General features: G+C 39.5%; 1 long non-coding RNA gene across 5 annotated transcripts in view; it reads right to left on the reverse strand.

The window, feature by feature from the left end:
- The window catches only part of LOC147369614 (uncharacterized), a 37,270-nt gene extending 25,692 nt beyond the window's left edge, over nt 1-11,578 (reverse strand). For 2 of the 5 annotated variants that reach the window (XR_015167645.1, XR_015167648.1), the window contains exons 1-4: nt 11,276-11,578; nt 10,742-10,797; nt 10,103-10,319; nt 6,605-6,771 (exon numbers count right to left, since the gene is read on the reverse strand). This is a non-coding gene — a long non-coding RNA (uncharacterized LOC147369614). Of the gene's footprint in view, nt 1-2,923; nt 5,027-6,604; nt 6,772-10,102; nt 10,320-10,741; nt 10,798-11,275 lie in introns of those variants that run through there. The other 3 variants (XR_015167647.1, XR_015167646.1, XR_015167644.1) reach the window with 3 other exon arrangements.
- Between the last annotated feature and the right edge of the window lie 9,870 nt (nt 11,579-21,448).

A 21,448-nucleotide genomic window follows, 5' to 3' on the forward strand; every position in this document is an offset into this window, starting at 1 on the left:
AGCACAAGCTGGAATCAAGATTGCTGGGAGAAATATCAATAACCTCAGATATGCAGATGACACCACCCTTATGGCAGAAAGTGAAGAGGAACTAAAGAGCCTCTTAATGAAAGTGAAAGAGGAGAGTGAAAAAGTTGGCTTAAAATTCAACATTCAGAAAACTAAGATCATGGCATCTGGTCCCATCACTTAATGGCAAATAGATGGGGAAACAATGGAAACAGTGACAGACTTTATTTTTGGGGGCTTCAAAATCACTGCAGATGGTGATTGCAGCCATGAAATTAAAAGACGCTTACTCCTTGGAAGGAAAGTTATGACCAACCTAGATAGCATATTAAAAAGCAGAGACATTACTTTGTCAATAAAGGTTCATCTAGTCAAGTCTATGGTTTTTCCAGTGGTCAGGTATGGATGTGAGAGTTGGACTATAAAAAAGCTGAGCGCTGAAGAATTGATGCTTTTGAACTGTGGTGTTGGAGAAGACTCTTGGGAGTCCCTTGAACTGCAAGGAGATCCAACCAGTCCTGAAGTAAATCAGTCCTGAATATTCATTGGAAGGACTGATGCTGAGGCTGAAACTCTAATACTTTGGCCACCTGATGCGAAGAACTGACTCATTTGAAAAGACCCTGATGCTGGGAATGATTGGAGGTGGGAGGAGAAGGGGATGACAGAGAATGAGATGGTTGGATGGCATCACCGACTCAATGGACATGAGTTTGAGTAAGCTCTGGGAGTTTGTGATGGACAGGGAAGCCTGGCATACTGCAGTCCATGGGGTTGCAAGGAATTGGACACGACTGAGCGACTGAACTGAAGACATGTCAAAGATAGTATAGGGAGGTTTCTGTGTATACTTCACCCAATTTTCTCCAATGATTATATCTTCCCTAATGATAATGTGATATCAAAACCAGGAAACTAATATTGGTACATGGTATGCATAATTCTATGTCATTTTGTTACATTTATAACTACTCCCTGACTCAAGATACAGAACTATTCTATCACCACAAAGATTTTCCCCATGCTATCCCTTTACAGCCACATCCATTCCCTTCCCTCCATCATTTCTAACCCCTGGGAACCCAGTAATCTGTTCTCTATAATTTTGACATTTTGAAAATGTTGTATAAATGGAATCACATAGGTAACCTCATGAGACTAGCTCTTTTCATTCAGTGCAATGCCCTTGAGATACACCCAAGTTGCACGTATCAATAGTCCATCACTTTTTATTCTGAGTAATATTCTATGATATGGTTGTGCCATAATCTTTTAAAGTAAATTGTCTTTTTGTAAGGACATTTTGATTATTTCAGTTTTTTTAAGTTACAAACAGAACTGCTATGAACAATCATGTATGGGATTCATTTGAACATAAGTTTTCATTGCTCTGGGGTTAACACTGAGAAGCATTGTTGCTAGGTTGTATGGTAAGTGCATGTATAGTTTTAAGAAAGCACCAAATTATTTTCCAGATTGACTATACTACTTTACACTTCTACCAGCAAGAGCTGAGAGATGCAGTTTCTCTACATCTTTGCTAGTATTTGGTATTGTCACAATTTTTTATTCTATCAATTCCAATAGGTTAGCAGTGACATTATAGTCTTGATTTGTATTTCTACAGTTGCATTGCTATATTTAAACACCCTTATTGGAATATAATTCACATACCATGTAATTCACACTTTTAAAGTGTACAATTCAGTGGCTCTTAGTTTACTCACAGAGTACTATATCCAGTACAGTACTGGATATTTTAGAATGTTTTTATTACCCTCAAGAGAGACTCCTTATTCCTTAGCCATTACCTTCAGATGTTCCACCTCTTCCCAGTCCTAGGACACTAATTTATTTATCACCTCAATAGATTTATCTATTTTGGACTTTTTATATAAATGGAATAATACAATGTATTATAATTACAATGTAATATAATATAACACATGGTCCTTTGTGACTTGCATCTTTCACTTAGCACAGTGTTTTCAAGCTCCATCCAAGTTGTAGCATGCATTATCACTTCATTACTGCCAAACAATGCTCCAATGTATGGTTATACATTGTTTTGTTTTGTTTATCCATTTATCAGTTGATAGGTGTTTGGGATTTTCCATTTTGGGGATACTATTAACAATGCTACTAAGAACATTTGTGTGCAGGTTTCTGTGTGGATATGTTATAAATTCTCTTGGGTATACACCAAAGGCAAGAATCACTAGGTCACATGGTAACTGTATGTTTAACCATTTGACGTTAAATGGCTGCACTATTTTATGTTCTCACTAGCAGCTTATAACGGTTCCAGTTTCTCTCACATCCTTGCCTAAAGTTATTATTATCTTTCTTTTTGATGAGTGTCAACCTACTTGGTATCTCATTGTGGTTTGCATTTCCTTGATTTCTAATGATGATGAGCATCTTTTCATAGCTTCATTGGCCATTTACATATCTGCTTGGGTCAGGAGGATCCCCTGGAGAAGGAAATGGCAACCTACTCCAGTGTTCTTGCCTGGGAAATCCCATGGATGGAAGAGCCTGGCGGGCTACAGTCCATGGGGTCAAAGAAGAGCCAGACACAACTTAGAGACTAAACAACAGCAACACAGGTCATTCAGTGAGTGACTTTGATACTTTGCTCACTTGTTAATTGGCTATATGCTGTTTACTACTGGGTTTGAAGACATGTTTAAATATTTCAGATACATGTCCTTTATCAGATACATGCTTTTATGAGTATTCTCTTATTCTGTGGATCATCTTTTCACTTGAGTCTGTTTTTTGAAGCATGGTTTTTAATTCTGATCATGTCCAGTGAAGAAAGCTGAGCGCCAAAGAATTGATGCATTTGAACTGTGGTGTTGGAGAAGACTCTTGAGAGTCCCTTGGATTGTAAAGAGATCCAACCAGTCCATTCTGAAGGAGATCAGCCCTGGGATTTCTTTGGAAGGAATGATGCTAAAGCTGAAACTCCAGTACTTTGGCCACCTCATGCGAAGAGTTGACTCATTGGAAAAGACTCTGATGCTGGGAGGGATTGTGGGGCAGGAGGAGAAGGGGATGACAGAGGATGAGATGGCTGGATGGCATCACTGACTCGATGGACGTGAGTCTCAGTGAACTCCGGGAGTTGGTGATGGACAGGGAGGCCTGGCGTGCTGCAATTCGTGGGGTCGCAGAGTCGGATGCAACTGAGAGACTGAACTGAACTGAACTGATGTCCAGTTTCACTCTTTTTTTCTTTTGTTGCTTATGCTTTTGGTATCGTATCTAAGAAAATATTGCCTAATCCAAGAATATGAAGATTTACATCTTTCTTTTAAGAGTTGACACTTTCAGCTCTTACACTTAAGACTATGAAAGATTTGAGTTGATTTTTATATATGGTGCGAGATAGAAATCCAAATTCATTCTTTTACATGTAGATATCCAGTTGTCCCCACACCATTTTTTAAAAAGGCTATTTCCTCTCTGTTTAATTGTCTTGGCATTCTTCCTTTCTTTCTTTCTTTCTTTTTGCTGTGCTGTTGTGGGATCTTAGTTCCCTTAGACCAGGTATTGAACCCAGTCCCTTGGCAGTGAAAGTGCAAAGTCCTAACCACTGGAGCGCCAGGGAATTCTGTCTTGGCATTCTTATCAAATCAACTGACTGCGTGCCATACATTTTAGAATTGCAGTTTTTTTTTTTTTTTCCTATCCCCAAACTCCAGTTCCTAAAAATTAAGCAATTTAAGCTTCCAAAGGATTAACTGAAGCTTGATCTAAAGCTTCAGGAGCAAGGACTTTTAAAACCGTGAAGAGTCACTTGTCCTTTATGCGAAATGAGATCCAGGCACTTTTTAGAGAGTAACTTTAGATCTGGAGAGGAAATATCCAGTGGCTTCTTTGGAGAATTATGGGGAGAAGCGAATAGGAGAAACAGGCCAAGAATATATACACAACAATCTCAAAGATCAACATTATTTTTTCAGTTGTATCTTTAATTGGTCTTGGGTTTTGTTTGTTCTTCTGGCCTCCCTCTATTCTCTAGAGTATAATATGGCCTCACTCCAGCTAAAAAAGCAGGGTTTTGCATGAGATAAACAGGGGATCCAATCCCAAATCTTTTGTTGCTTTCTACCTGTTTGATCTCTTCAATCTTCAGTTTCTTCTTTTGCTAAATCAGAATGAAAATTTTGTCTACCCCAATGGATTGTTTGAGCATTAGGTAATACAAATAATACATAGCACTGCCATGGTATGTTAAAATATTATCCATTATTATTTTCTCTATCCAAAACAAAACCTTATCTGTTCTGTGTTGTATTCCCTTGAATTCTGCTCTGTAAGATGGGATAATCTGCTAATGTGATTGAAAAAAAAAATCCCACTCACCTCTTCATAGGTTTGACATATTTTTCTTTGAGGGAGTAGTGAATATTTCAGTTTTCTGGTATGCCTTAATTTTCTGTGTGTATTATAAACTGTACTAAGTTACATTTACTATTTGGGGGTTTTAAGGTTCTAAAGTAATACTAAGCTTCTATTACCAAATGATAGAAAGGGAGAAAGTCCAGGAATCTGTGAGCCCTGTGGCCCTTCCACCTACTCCCTATGACCTTAGGCAAGCTGCTCACCTCTGTGAGCTTCGCTGTCACCACTTGTAAAATGGGAGTAATATATCAGCCCGGACTGTTGTACAGAGTTGCTATGACATTGGAAGGAGGTAAAAACTGTGCAGAACTTAACTGTGAAGTTTGCCATATATGAGATGACCTGTATTATTTTATTGAAGTTCACAGTGAACTCTGACAAAATATCTTTTTTTTTGTTATTTTTCATTTATACTGTACTACTCTTAAGAGATATAAAGAGGACAGTAAGGTCACATCACTGTGGATGGCATCACCAACTCGATGGTCATGAGTCTGAGCAAACTCCGGGAGTTGGTGATGGACAGGGAAGCCTGGCGTGCTGCAGTCCATGGGGTCACAAGGAGTCAGACACGACTGAGCGACTGTACTGAAGGTCACAAGCTCTAGGTGTGAAATGAAGCAGGGAGTCAAATTCAGAATGCACAGCTGTGGTTCAAGGCTTTAAGCTGTTTTGAAAGGTTAATGCTCAGTGTTTTTATATTATGTTCTAAAATCTTAGTGGGCTGGCTCTCTCAACCGTTGGCTTTCTTTCTTAGTTGCTTGATCTTCAGTAACAGGAAATAGATGAACTCATAATTTTAAGGGCCTTAATTTTAGGGCCAAAGAAATGGCCCCACAGGCTTCGGCCTGGTCATTTAAGAAGTCTGATACTCCATTGTGTGTGTGTGTGATGCACATGTGCATAATCACAGCAAATGTATTTGAAATTCACTAATCCTTACAGTTTAACATCAGGTTCTTTTGTTACATTCAAATACAATTGAATTATTCAAATGTGTTTAAAAACAGGATCTATCATAGGATGCTTTTGGACTTCCCTGGTGGCTCAGATGGTAAAGAATCGTCTGCAATCCAGGAGACATAGGAGACATGAATTTGATCCCTGGGTTGGGAAGATCCCTTGGAGAAGCGAATGGCTACCTACTGTAGTCTGCCAGGTTCCTCTGTCCATGGAATTCTCCAGGCAAAAATACTGGAGTAGGTATTTTGGGGTTGCAAAGAGTCGGACATGACTGAGTGACTGACACACACAAAGGACTCTATTTTCCTAAAAATAGCCTCGACCCTTCTCCTTCCACCTGAATATTTACAAAGAAAAATGTCTAAGATGATGGTCACCTAATGAGATGATAATTCTGTGTGGTATAATTTTGGGGGAAATTTTACTCTCATCTATATATTTTCCCATATTTTTGAGGATTCCCCTCAAACTTTTTATTTTAAAATAATTATAGAGACTTCCCTGGTGGCCCAGTGACTAAGATTCCATGCTTCCAATGCAGGGGGCTTGGGTGTGATTCCTGGTCACAGAACTAGATCCCACATGCTACAACTAAGAGTTTGTAACCCCAGCTAAAGATGCAGCATGCTGCAATGAAGATTGAAAATTCCACGTGCTGCAAGTAAAATCTAGCATAGCCAATAAATAAATATAAATAGTTTAAAATAATTATAAACACAAAGTTGGGAAAATAGGAACCCCATATAACTTCTCCCTATGGCAACAACTCATGACTATAGTATAATAGCAAAGCCAGGAAACTGACTTTGGTACGATAAAAACTACACACTCGATTCCACTTTCACCAGTTTTGACAGGCACTGATTTGTGGTGACTCCCCATATTAATTCTGTTTAGTCTTCAGTGAGCACTGCTATTATAGGGGTGGAGTTAGGGTACAGAGCATACTGCACTTCATAGGGATGACCACGTACCTACTTTGGAAAGGCACATCATCACTCATATGGTAACAAATTGACAGGAAGTGACCTCATCTTTCCAAAATGACTGGGTAGGATGTGCTTGAGCTGGCTCGTACCACCCCTGAAGGCCAACTGTTAAATATTCAGGCATTTCATCATCGGTAGCTTGAAATTAGCCATGGTGGAAGCATTTGCCTCAGAGACATCTGCAAAGAGTGTAAGCCAAGGCTCACTCTCTCTTCCTTTAGCCTGCTTACCGCATATCGCTGCTTGCCTGGCATTGACAGCTTGTCTCAGACGATCCAAGTTCCCCACATATGTCTCCTCAACTGGGTCTCGGTAAAATCTTACTCCCCAGCAGGACGTCTCCTTGTCACTGATGATGCTTTTGTCCTCAGGGCTGTAGACTAGGCAGCCAGATAGTCTTAAAAAAAAAAAAAAGAATTTTCTGTTAATGGATTCTAATACCTTAATTATGAACATTCTCGGTAACTCACTTTCATTTTGCCCAGGGGCTTTCTGGAATATGTATTTATTTTTAACTCCAAGAGAGCATTTAGGGGAGTGAGAGAGACAGGCAGTGGAAGGGGTAGTGGAGATAGAAAAAGGGTCTGGAGTGCCCTGTCCATTCTCACCCAGCAGGCAGTGGGGAGTCCCAGGCAGGTCAGCACTGCCTTGACTCCCCCAGTCCCATTTTTTCTCTATAGGCAGTGGGAGTTCAGTAATTCTTTCTCTTGAGGCAGATGATGGGAACTGGGAAGAGAACTTTGCTTTCCACTTGAAAATGGGTCAAAAGGCAAAACGATTCTTTGCAGATTTCACAGTGGCTTCATAAGCTTTTATGTATATAATGAAGGGCCATATCATTTCATCATTAGTCAACAAGTAGGCTATGTTTCCTGGTACCCTTAGTATATTTGCTTGTAGACAGAAAAAGAGTAGAATCAAAAACGAAACTTTGCTAATCTGTCCTCTTCCCTTGTCTAAGTATGTTGCTCACCTAGCAGACTTGTGTGGACTGTTAACATGTATAGCCTAACGCAGGCACCGTGCTGCTGCTAAGTCACTTCAGTCGTGTCTGACTCTGTGCGACCCCATAGATGGCAGCCCACCAGGCTCCCCCGTCCCTGGGGTTCTCCAGGCAAGAACACTGGAGTGGGTTGCCATTTCCTTCTCCAGTGCATGAAAGTAGAAAGTGAAAGTGAAGTCACTCAGTCGTGTCTGACTCTTAGCGACCCCATGGACTGCAGCCTACCAGACTCCTCCATCCATGGGATTTTCCGGGCAACAGTACTGGAGTGGGGTGCCATTGCCTTCTCCCATAATACATTATAGAATGCACTAATTACATGAATTAATTATACATATTTTAAGTGGAAGGTTGACTAAACTTGGAGCTGGATGATCTGGCCCACAGTTTGCTCTGCTCTTTATTAGTTCTGGCAAAGGCAAGTCACTCACATACAATTCTCCTACACAGGCATGAGTGAGACATGGTAACTGTTCAATAAATATTTGTTGAAAAATGAAGAAATAAACAAATGAATAAACAAATGAAAGAGTAAATGTTTATCTCTTCTGGGCCTTAAAAAATGACTCTCATTGTGGTGAAGAATTAGTTAATGCTCAAATGAAAACTTCATTGTCAGTAGTCCGAGTCAGAGGCATCCCAGAACACAGTGGTTCCTTATAGCGACCCACTGTGGTCATTAGTGGATACTGCAAGGGTTACTGCACAGGCTTCCTAGTAACGTCCAGGATTTGCCTTGCCGGGTCTTTGCTCCTCCTCTGCAGCCTATTAACCCTAGACTTATGGCAGAAAATGAAGAGGAACTAAAATGCCTCTTGATGAAGGTGAAAGAGGAGAGTGAAAAAGTTGGCTTAAAACTCAACATTCAGAAAACGAAGATCATGGCATCCGGTCCCATCATTTCATGGGAAATAGATGGGGAAACAGTGTCAGACTTTATTTTTTGGGGCTCCAAAATCACTGCAGATGCTGACTGCAGCCATGAAATTAAAAGACGCTTACTCCTTGGAAGAAAAGTTATGACCAACCTAGACAGCATATTGAAAAGCAGAGACATTACTTTGCCAACAAAGGTCCGTCTAGTCAAGGCTATGGTTTTTCTAGTGGTCATGTATGGGTGTGAGAGTTGGACTGTGAAGAAGGCTGAGCGCCGAAGAACTGATGCATTGGAACTGTGGTGTTGGAGAAGACTCTTGAGAGTCCCTTGGACTGCAAGGAGATCCAACCAGTACATTCTGAAAGAGATCAGCCCTGGGATTTCTTTGGAAGGAATGATGCTCAAGCTGAAACTCCAGTACTTTGGCCACCTCATGCGAAGAGCTGACTCACTGGAAAAGACTCTGATGCTGGGAGGGATTGGGGGCAGGAGGAAAAGGGGACGGCAGAGGATGAGATGGCTGGATGGCATCACTGACTCGATGGATGTGAGTCTGAGTGAACTCCCGGAGTTGGTGATGGACAGGGAGGCCTGGCGTGCTGCGATTCATGGGGTCACAAATAGTTGGACACAACTGAGCGACTGAATTGAACTCAACTGAGGAGTAAGATTTTGGCATAGTACTCTACCTGAATGCCTGCTTACCCATATAATATTGCAATGCTCTGGCAGAATACTTTTTGCTTGGCTTTGTTAGAGAGTGCCAGGAGTCAGGAAAGATTTTGAAGGCAGGGATGTCTGAGGGTAAGATGCATATACTGTTCTTTCACGGTTTATGGTCTTATATTGACCTTTTGAACTATATCCTTTTATAAATGAACTGAAAACATTACAAATAATTAAAATGTCACCTATGAAGCCTGCTGTTGATCCAGTCCTTTTATCTCAAGCCACACATTGAAACTTTTGGTACTAATCCTGCTACATATATCATTTAGTTCTAACAACAGCCCCAACAAGAGAAATTATCTTATTTATACCATTTTACAAAAAGGAAAGGAAGGCTTCAAATGTTTCAGTAACTCAGTGACACATACTGACTGGCAGAGCTAGGACTGGGACTCAGGCTGCCTTCTAAACACAGGCGTGTATGCTTAGCGGCTCAGTCATGTCTGACTCTGTGACCCCATCGACTGTAACCCGCCAGACTCCTCTGTCCATGGAATTCTCCAGGCAAGAATACTGGAGTGGGTAGCCATTTCGTCCTCCAGGGGATCTTCTCAACTCAGACATCGAACCTGTGTCTCCTATGTCTCCTGGATTGTAGGCAGATTCTTTACCCACTGAGCCATTAGGGAAGCCCATTGTCTTCTAAACACATATTATCTCTCATAACAGAGTAGAAAGAAAAGCAGGCCAGAAAGAGAAAAGACCAACATAACTGGGATTCTGCTTTACTTCCCTCGGTAAATAAAATGGAAGTACCTGGCTTGTCTCGAACTATCCTTTCCAACAGCAGCCCGGGCAGAATTGGGGAGATGCCAGCACTAATCAGGGATCTTTTGTCAATTGTAGAGTGACGTATAAAATGCCATATATAGTTAAGAATGGCAGACCAAAGGAATAAAAGCTTATCTAGCCAATGTTTTGTACAAACAATCAGAAATTATTGCTTTTTTCCATTCTTGTGCTTTTTGGGTGGTAAATGTTTTTGAAGGATAAATACCTATTTTTTCTTTAAAAATTCCTTTAGGAGACATGTTGTAGCAAAGACATTTAAATATAACACTGTTATGTAAAAAAATTCAAGTGCATTCACATACAGCAACTCTAGACACAATAACACACCTTCCTTTGTCTGTGCTCTGGGAAGAACTTGCTTTGGAAGTTGAGAATTAGGAAGGGAATCTGATGAACTGCCTTGACCCTTTTCGACTGGAGTCTTAGCAAGTCTGGAATATTTGGAGACTGTGTAATAGGGCGCAAATTTCCCTGAGCCTTTGTGTTTGCAAATGAATTTGCTGCCTCAGGGAAATACAACAACTCAGCTTCTCTGAAGTAAAGACTGAAAAAAAGCCAAGATAGTAAAAAATCACGTCAGAAGAGCGGACAAGACAGTATTTATATTTAGATTATTGCTTTCACATGGACATGTGGAAGAGAAACACACAACCAAGGGTTAAAATGCCCCATAAAATCAACTTCAGATTTTCTTTGCGCTGACACTTTTCCCCTGGACTTCTAGACAAATGCTTCCCTCCTGTGGGCAGAGAGTAGAATACAGAGGAATAGAGAACTTCAGCAGGAGGCTAAGGGAAGCGAGTAGGGAATGTTTTTGTCTTTTGCCTGTTTTCTGAAGAGTGTTTGGTTTATGGGCCAGAATTACTGTTCAAAAAATAAGGTAACAAAAGGAAGAAATAACAAAACCAACCAACAAAAACCCAGCAGCAACAATAAAAAAACTTTCCAAAAAATGGCCCAGTTTACCTATTTCCATGCTCATGGAGCCCTCTTTTACAGTCCAAATGGGAAGTGATACTCTTCTAAAAAATAAAACAAATGAATATAACAAAACAGAAACAGGCTCCCAGAGAACAAGTTAGTGGTTGCAAGTGGGGAAAGAGATGGGGGAGGGGCAACATAGAGGAAGAGGATTAGAGGAATAGACTACTGGGTATAAAATAAATAAGACCCAGGGATGTAATGTACAGCACAGGGAATGTAGCAAATATTTCCTAGTAACTTTAAGTGGACTATAATCTATGAAGTATTAAGTCTCTTATATGCCTGAAACATAATGTAAATCAACTCCACTTCAATAAAGAAAATGGAAAAAGAACTCCCTCCACCACCTAATATATACGCAATAGAATTAAGATAATTTAGTGAGATTCGGTTAGGTATTAGGAAATGTATTAGACGCCGAAGATTGAAAACTGGGAAATGCATATTCTCTTTCAAATAACTCAGATTTCATTGGGTGTATAAGTGGGAATGAACAGAACAAATAATTATAATTACCTGGTAAAATGACAGGATGAGTACATGCAGAATGCTTTGGGAAAACAAAGGATATTGTGCCCAACTAATGAGGAGAATAATACCTAAGCTGAAACTTCAAGGGTTAGAAGAAAAAATATCCAGGACATAAGTGGCCATGCTGAGAGTTTGAGTCTTATTTCCTACAGCTGGGTTAGCAAAATAAGAGCCTTGTATTGGCTGCAGGGTCTTATCCAAGTCCCAAATCCCATGTTTATGTTATGAGTTTAGTTCCGTAGGCATTTGAGAGTTAACCCAGGTTAGGCAAGAGAAAGCAAGGAGTAATTTCAAAGATGAGAACAAGCAGCTATGATTGCCACATAAAATCAAGCTGGAAGCAAGTTGGGTGTGTGTACACAAAGAGGATACAACTAGAAGCGGTTAATGTAGCTAAGAAGTTGCTGCAAGGGTTCATTCAGATGAGAAGCTCTTAATAGAAGTGATGGGGAATAGAAGGTAGGTGGGAGAGCTAAAATCAATAGAACCTGCGAAGGATTGGATATGGAGGGTGAGGGAAAAGCAGGAGAGAGTTAAGCCCACGAATCTATCATAACTCCATCTAACATCTCTCCCTGATTGGGAGAACTAGGAGAGGGAGCGGATCTGGAATGAAAGATTAATTCAGGATACTTAGTGGATGGTGGTACCCCTAAGGCTTTTAACCCTCCTATGTTGGTTGCTATTTCGTTATTTCTGGACTTAATTGTTTTATTTTACCAGAAGGCCACTGAGAACAAGGAACATATCTTGTCTCATATTCCTTAGGATGGCTTTTGAAAAACATTCCTTTCAAATTGTTAAAAATGTCATTCTCATAAAAATTAATGAGCACGTCCAAGTTTTATGAACTTCATTATATAAAGAAACCAATAGAATGACCTGATTCAAAAAGATTTGAAGAATGGGGCAAAGTATGGAGAAATGAAGATAAGATGCTAGAAACCAAAGTAGTCAATTTGCATGTAAGGCAGATCCCTAATCTTTGAGTTTTTTAATCAAGAGAAAAGAAAACAAGTCTTACCTTATCAATTTTCTGCAAGTTAGCTTCTAACTTTACACGGCTGTAAAACATCTGGGCTGCCATCAACTGATGCATTTCCCCAGAGTCAAAAGACTTTTTCTCAACTGACAGAAACCATCCTGAAATGAAATTATAAAGACAAATACTCATCATTTTGCTTTATTTCCAAGTTCTGAATATTTTCTACATATTTCCCTATAGTGGCTCTAAGAATATTTAATGTGCATTTAAGAAATATTGCATTTATATCCTGTGTCTGTACAAAAATACATTTGAGGTAGTGTAAATTAAAGGCAAAAGAGTAAAAATCAATAAAGTAAAAAGAAAATAGAAATAATTGATGATTCCATAATTGAATATTAGATTTGTTCATTCATTTCTAGTCAGTCAGGGCAAAGTAATTTACATAGTAAATTATTTAAAGGAAGAAGAATCCAGTTCCTGAAGTGGCTGTTGTTTATGTTTCCTCCTTCTCCTTCTAAATTCTAAAAAAAGAGTGTCATGTGGAGCTTTATGAAGATGATAAAGATGCAGTGGCCCTTGTTCTCAATATTTTTACAGTAATTACAGGTACAGATTCCCAATACCTCTTTGTTATAGAGCCTATTGATCAAAGCCAATGATGTCCTATTTATATGTATACCTGCATGCAAAAATGCATTTGTTAAACACATCTTTATTTGGAGTATTTTCAGTGAGTAAAAAAGTCTTCATCATCCACTCTCACATTCCATATGTAATTACAAACTAGCTTATGTAAAATAAGCATTCTTTATCAGCCGCTGGGCACAAGTCTCTATCCATGGGGGTGGGTAAACACTTTATCACACATCTGCACCCCTATGACAGCTGCTCACCTGTAGGTCAGAGGCAGAGCTGTGTGGACTGAGCCCGCAAGAGGAGTCTCTGTGTGTGGGCTCTGTAAGAATTGAGTGGATGTTGTCCAATTGGCACTAGGTAGGAAGAGTCCTTACCCCATTAATGTCTCCAAAAGACACTGCGTGTGTGCAAACTCAGTTGCTCAATTGTATCTGACTCTTTGTGACCCCCATGGATGGCAGCTGGCTAGGCTTCTCTGTCCATGGAGTTTTCCAAGCAGGAATACTGGAGTGAATTGCCATTCCCTACTCCAACATGGGGTACTTCCAAATTCTGAGCTAGAAGAAGTCAGCTGAGCTGTTGACAGGATAGCATATTTGAGTGATATACCAGAATTGGAGTTCATCAAAACAGAGGTTTTCATTTATAACATTAGACAGAATTCATAACAATAACAGAATCATGACATGCTGATATGCTTGGTACCTTTCTCAGAGACTCAGGCAGTTGTAAGTCTTCATCAGGTGATGTAGACATGATGTCTTGAGGATTGAGGTAATGTCTTATTCTCTGTTTTAGGGATTTGACATGCCATGGGGGATGGTTCCTATGGACAGATAACAGGACTTGGTAATGAACTGATGAGTGACAATTTTTGCCAGTTAAAGATAAGAAGTTGCAACTGAAAGGAGAACCATTCTTAGCAAGGATTTTTCAAGCCAAACCCTAAAAACTAATCTTAATTTTAATTGTTCTCAACAGTGACCTATAAAATTATACTTTACTTTGTGATGGATTCCAGTTGAGCTATTTCAAATCCTAAAAGAGGATGCTGTGAAAGTGCTGCACTCAATATGTCAGGAAATTTGGAAAACTCAGCAGTGGCCACAGGACTGGAAAAGGTCAGTTTTCATTCCAATCCCAAAGAAAGGCAATGCCAAAGAATGCTCAAACTACCGCACAATTGCACTCATCTCACACGCTAGTAAAGTAATGCTCAAAACTCTCCAAGCCAGGCTTCAGCAATATGTGAATCGTGAACTTCCTGATGTTCAAGCTGGTTTTAGAAAAGGCAGAGGAACCAGAGATCAAATTGCCAACATCTGCTGGATCATCAAAAAAGCTAGAGAGTTCCAGAAAAACATCTATTTCTACTTTACTGACTATGCCAAAGCCTTTGACTGTGTGGATCACAATAAACTGTGGAAAATTCTGAAAGAATCTTCAGAATTCTTTTCTGGTATTCTGGGAATACCAGACAACCTGACCTGCCTCTTGAGAAATCTGATGCAGGTCAGGAAGCAACAGTTAGAACTGGACATGATACAACGGACTGGTTCCAAATAGGAAAGGGAGTACGTCAAGGCTGTATATTGTCACCCTGATTATTTAACTTATATGCAGAGTACGTAATGAGAAATGCTGGGCTGGAAAAAGCACAAGCTAGAATCAAGATTGCCAGGAGAAATATCAATAACCTCAGATATGCAGATGACACTACACTTATGGCAGAAAGTGAAGAAGAACTTTTCATTCTCCTGATGAAAGTGAAAGAGGAGAGTGAGAAAGTTGGCTTAAAGCTCAACATTCAGAAAACTAAGACCATGGCCCCCGGTCCCATCACTGCATGGCAAATAGATGGGGAAACAGTGGAAACAGTGGAAACAGTGGCTGACTTTATTTTTCTGGGCTCCAAAATCACTGCAGATGGTGACTGCAGTCATGAAATTAAAAGACGCTTGCCCCTTGGAAGGAAAGTTATGACCAACCTAGACAGCATATTAAAAAGCAGAGACTCTACTTTGCCAAAAAAGGTCTGTCTAGTCAAGGCTAAGGTTTTTCCAGTGGTCATGTATGGATGTGAAAGTTGGACTATAAAGAAAGTTGAGCACCGAAGAATTGATGCTTTTGAGCTGTGGTGTTGGAGAAGACTCTTGAGAGTCTCTTGGACTGCAAGGAGATCCAACCAGTTCATCCTAAAGGAGATCAGTCCTGGGTGTTCATTGGAAGGACTGATGTTGAAGCTGAAACTCCAATACTTTGGCCACCTGATGCAAAGAGGTGACTCATTTGAAAAGACCCTGATGCTGGGAAAGATTGAGGGCAGGAGGAGAAGGGGACGACAGAGAATGAGATGGTTGGATGGCATCACTGACTTGATGGACGTGAGTCTGAGTGAACTCCAGGAGTTAGTGATGGACATGGAGGCCTGGCGTGCTGCGGTTCATAGGGTCACAAAGAGTCAGACACGACTGAGCAACTGAACTGTAGCTGTTGTACACTATTGTTTGTTTCATGTATGCATGGGTTGTTTCTCACGAAAACTGAAGCTCTTTGAGTGTCAACCATTCATACCAGAACACAGGGGTGTAAACATGAGGGATGCTCATATAACAGACTCTAGTTAACTTGTTATGTCTATTGGGTCTACAAGATAGAGAAAAAGGTTGATAAAGGAAAAGAAGTAATAGCTAGATAAGAATGACAAATAGCTGGCAGGATTCTTCCCCCAACTGTATTCAGAGCAGGTATGCTAATGACCATAAACCTCTCCTGCTGCTGCTGCTAAGTCGCTTCAGTCGTGTCTGGCTCTGTGCGACCCCATAGACGGCAGCCCACCAGGCTCCCCCGTCCCTGGGATTCTCCAGGCAAGAACACTGGAGTGGGTTGCCATTTCCTTCTCCAGTGCGTGAAAGTAAAAAGTGAAAGTGAAGTCGCTCAGTCGTGTCTGACTCAGCGACCCCATGGACTGGAGCCTATTCTGCCTTTTACTCCTCACCACGGTGCCCCTTGGCAGGTACAATAAAAAGTTCAGAGTGGATAGATGAGAAGAAATCTATTTACCATCTTTGATATAGAGTTTGTTCTCTGACATTTATAGGGATAACCCTGATTTCTGTCACCTCGTTTTTCAAAACTAGTTTAAGAACCCACATGCTAATGCGGGAGATGCAAGAGAGGCAAGTTGGATCCCTGGGTTGGGAAGATCCCCCAGACAAAGAAATTGCAATTTGCTTCAGTATTCTTGCCTGGGAAATTCCATGGACAGAGCAGTCTGGTGGGCCACAGTCCATGGAGTGGCAGAGTAAGACATGACTGAGCGCGTGCGTGCGCACACACACACACACATAAAATGAAACGTATGGACAATGAAGGTAAAGTTTTTAAAAATGCAGTTTTTTTATTTTTGTATAAACTAAAACACCAGAGCTTATTGATTCCTATATTAAATACATAAATTATAAAATAACCATTCATAAAACTTTACATACAATAAGTTTGTTCCAGTCTCTATGGTAATACATACAGTACATGTACATGTTCAGTGTACTTCAAAGGATCGTTCTGGTGAAACTCAATTTATATTTTTCTTCCATTAATAAACAAGCACTGAAACAATCAATGGAGTCATGCTAATGAGATGGAGAGAAAGAATCCCAACTGAAGTAGATGACTGAGTGAAAGCTCTGAGAAATGGACTCCCCTGGCTGTATTAACACAGTAGATACCTGGGGAATTAGGTATTCCTGTGCACTGGCTCTACCATACTCTACTACCTAAGTCCTACTGAGTCCCTGCAAAATTGGATCTTGAAGGTTCAGGTGGGCATGAACCGCTTTTGGAATGAGATTGTTAGCTGATACAAATATGGGACTTTGGACTAATGTTAATACTGTAGATTGTGCTGGATTCTGTTGTTCTTTCCAGAAGACCACTGGCATTATTAGAAGGCTAGTTGGCAGGTCTGAGTAATTGGAAAACCAATGAGTAGTTCTTTGCTTCAGTCAGAAACAGAGAATAGTAGAAATGGACAGAAGGTGGAGAAAAGGGAGGAGAGACAAGCAAGGAGGGGAAGAACACAGATATCAGACGCTGAACAAAAACATGTTGCCCAGCAGCCTCAGAAAACCCCTTCCCAATTCCTCAATCCTAGGACAGAAGTACACATTCTGTAAGCACTCACACCATCATACTATATACAGAATATATATGTGTATATATCTACATCACATATTTATAAAAGTGTTTGGATTGTGATCTGCCTCATTGTGGGAAGTTATGGTTAATGGGGGAAAATAGGCACATTTTGTGACTTATCAATCAAATACAAGTGACTGCTATTATCACTGGATGCTGGGGACCTTGTTTTGGAAAACTGCTTCATCCACACTATAGTGAGTTCATGGAGGCTTGACTGTAGGCAAATTTAGACTCCAAGTTGTTCATCTACAGCACTCTCAGCCTACAGAACTTTGATATCACAAGGATGGAAATATAAGCATGGGAAGAAAGACCTCAATGCAAAACTACAAAGACAGAAATAGGGAACTTCACCCAACCAACCACCTGTACCTTTGAGCTTGATATACTAGGTTGAATATAGCAAATTATAATCCTATTTTTGCCACATTGCCCCTTGAAGTTTATTGGACTTAAACTCTCAATAATAAAAGACGTGTTCAGAAAGAACTAAACTGCCAAACAAAAGGCAGTAAAGGAATGTGAATCTGCTCTGCCCAGTACTGAAATGGGATCATAAAGGATGAATTTCAGCTTGTATTATGTCTGAATCCTCCTGCCACAATGCCTGCGGCTCAGTCTTAAGACAGTATATTATATAGAAATGACAAGGCAGCTGAACAGGATGGAAATGTTTGGCACTTAAGACCTTGTGCCCTACTTTCTTCCTTTTAGAAAGTGGGAGTCCACTTAAGGGGAGGATTGGGCCATCCTGGAAGCACCAACTCACGGCAAACAGTCATCCAAGACTTGCTCTGATAACTGATCTCTCAAGTTATACTGAGCCATTTCAGTATAGTAGATAAGTACATATATACACATTCATATATATGACTATATATATATGCTGTGCCATTCTTTGACAGATCAAGAAATACAATTAAATATTTAAAAAACAAAATGTCTATGTTGCCCATTTTGACAGATCAAAAAATGCAATTAAATATTTTTTTAAAAATGTCTATGCTGTGCATCTATTTTGATGTAATATAACACATAAGATCCAGTTATTTTGCATCAGCACAGAACTGATGAATATTATTTTTGTAACTTCCATGAAAACCTAGGAAGGTTAAAAAGACATGCTTCATTTTAAAACAATGAACTTATGAATTAAGTTGAAGACACTGAATACATGAATCACACAATGGGCTTACAAAAAATGTTGACAATCAATAGGCAAAAAAGAACAAGTTGGCCAGAGCTTTAAACTGAAAATCACCAGAGTAAGTTGAAATAAAATACTGTAGCAAAAATCATTTGGCAAAACTTTATTTGTTCTATTACTAGTGGAGAATATACTTGTTCTACTTCAGTGATGACCCATGAGCCCCACATCATCTCTGTCCTCCTGAAGATCCATGCCACCTATGTGAGCAGTGTTGTTTTTTTCTTTTTTTAAAATACAAAGCAAGATTTATTCTTCTACCACTAAAACTTCACTATTGGCAAAAATTTCATTTATATGACATAAGTTAAAAGGGATTTTGTAGCTATTTTTAGCAAATTCTAGTGTTACCTAAAACAAAACTTGGGTGGTGTTAAAAAAAATTAGACAGCCAATTCAGCATCTGTTGATGCTTTCTGGTTTTATGGTCAAATATAGTCTTCAATTTATTTTCCTTTTCTTGTGAAACTTCTCCTGTTCTGAATAGTTATGCTAAATTGGGGCTTTCATTTTATCTCAAACTATTTTTTAATGTTTTCAGTTATGTTTATTTTCCAAGAGATGAAGACTTCAGGAAAAGTTAAGTAAAATGAACCCTGAAGAATGCTGTTCTGATTGTTCCTCATTCATTGGCCAAACATGTCAGGATAGCTAAGATGAAGAAATTAGGTATTAAAAATTGGAATGGGGATCATCTGATCTCTGTAAGAAGTAGAGCCACAGTCAAACTCTCAACTGCTGAGACACTCTTTTTACTCTTGCTGATCATGACATGCAAGGGAAGCATTCATCTGGATATGGGTTATTTCCTTGGATCCACAAGTGACTGAAAAATACATGTACAATTTTGCTGATGATTTTTATAATCGTGGAAATGCATAACAAAATACTTAGCTTTAAAGATTTGTTAATTTTGAAGATCATGAGTAAAGTATGGTAAAAATACCATCTTTTAGCTTAAAATCTTAGAGAAACTTACTAACCTCCTTGATCTTAAGCAAAAAGAAAAAATTCCTTTTTTTTTCCCTTGCATTTTCCCTAAACATATCTAAAGCTGCTTAGATGGTCATCCCAGGGGATTGCTCTTGTATGACTTTGTGTATGTGACACAATCCAATTTATAGCAGATAAGGTACCTGATTAAGCTACATTATTTGAATAAATATTTCTCATCACCCAAACCATAGTCAGTGCTTGAATATAAAACTTAACCTACAAGTTTCTTGGTGGGGAAAGCAAGATGAAGAGGAAGGAAGTAGGCTTGGTGGAGCAGATGGAGTATGAATTTTCTCAGATGTGCCCTGGGATGGCCAATGGAAGAGAAAAGTCATCTAAAATATGGGAGGGTAATTTATTCTCTTCCATACATTCTGAGATTTGAAAGTGTTGGGTCACAAACTGTGGTAGCACCCTTTTGTACATTGCTTGCACAGCGAACATACTCAGCATACTTAATATGGAAACTACCTGTTGAGCCGAGAATCCAGCAGAAGGATGGTTATATTGTACATCCCCAGTAGGACATCTACAATACCTCCCCCCAAATGAAAGGGATATCCATCAGACTAATTATGTGATACTCTCAGTTCACTCCAAACCTTAATTTCATGTCTGACTCTCTTATGATAAGGGAGGACTTCTGTATTATGGCATGCATATGCAGTAAGGAGAGCTAGAAGATGCTTATTGTTGAAATGACACATTCTTCTATCTTGTTAAATAGCATGAAATGATCTATTTACTATAGGTGATTAGAGCTCCTGGTTCTGGATCGCTCAATCTTTATTGCTAGTAATTGATGGGAAAGCTTCAGTACCGCGGTGCTTAGATTGAATGAAACTGAAGCACTATTTTATTACACAGGGGACTTTTTTTCTCAACAACACTAGAAAGTCAGATATAGCAGTCATCATAATTACAAAGCACTTTGTGCTACTTGAAGCACCTCTTGTTCCAGAATTGCAAAAAAGAAAGAAAAACCTTATGAAAAAGCATTTTAACCTCATTTTGCAGATGAGGAAACTGAGGCACAGAGAGGTTAAGTGACTGGGCCAAAGATACCTGGGTCAGCAGTAAATATAAGAACAAAAAGTGGGACCCCTGCATTGTAGCTTTAATTGTACTTTCTTCAGTTACTGTTCTGGCTTTAAAAATGTCAGCGCCAAAACTGAAGAGTAAGGTACTGAATCCACGTGTGGAAAGACTTGTGTAGCATTTCATAGAAAGAGTTTCTGGCTCCCTACACACATTCTTAATGCATGGGAATGCTAGCCCTGTAAATAAAATCTTGACAATTTGAAAAATTGAGGCTGTTTTGTTATCTACAGTAAATGAGGCTAAAATTAGCTTTTCAGGAACTTTTATTTGCTCTCAGAGCTGAATCCAAGACTCAGTATTACATAACTTAGGAAAAGTACCAGTCTTCTAATTGTCTATGGTAGAAAATGACCTTATCAGTAACACAATGTTACTTTTATATAAAAAAGTAGAGCTACCTTGTTGCTGTCATATCTCTGGGAAAAAAAAATTGTCCGTCTAAATGACAAGAGGTCAGAATGCTCTAAGCATATCAGGATACTTCTAAAAATAATCATATTTTCACTTAATAGTCACATCTCTGTGGAAAACTCATTTGTTGATAGAAGTTTACTTATCGCCTTTATTTGTATCAAATCACATGTTATTTGCAGGCAATTTTAAGCAGCCATTTGAAGACCAGTATTTTGGAAATGGAAAGATTCAGAGATGCCTCTGGCCCTATGGTTGGTGTCATTCTTAGACAGAACTAAGTCAGGGAGCTTGTGATCTAGAGCATCATCTTCTTAATTTTCAGTAAGAATGAGATCAGTTTGTTGTTCTTGGAGGACCACAGAAGGCCAAGGAAGCATCTGCTTTTATGCATCTTACGTTGCATTCGCCTGGATCCTTCACACTGGCTGCCAGTTTAGTTGGGGTCACTGTGATCCGCTTCTCACCTGTCATGTGTGGAATGCATTCCACAAGCTCCACTGTTTGCAGAAAAACCGGACATTGTTTTTCTTCTCACTCACATTGCAGATGTCTCTGTTCCTGAGGTTTAAACAATAATAAAGACAGAAAAGCAAATCCCTGTAGTAAGAAACCAGAC

The sequence above is a fragment of the Bos grunniens genome, chromosome 7, assembly GCF_055505025.1.
Source record: "Bos grunniens cultivar Pamir isolate PY7600 chromosome 7, Bosgru_T2T1.0, whole genome shotgun sequence".
NCBI lineage: Eukaryota > Metazoa > Chordata > Mammalia > Artiodactyla > Bovidae > Bos > Bos grunniens.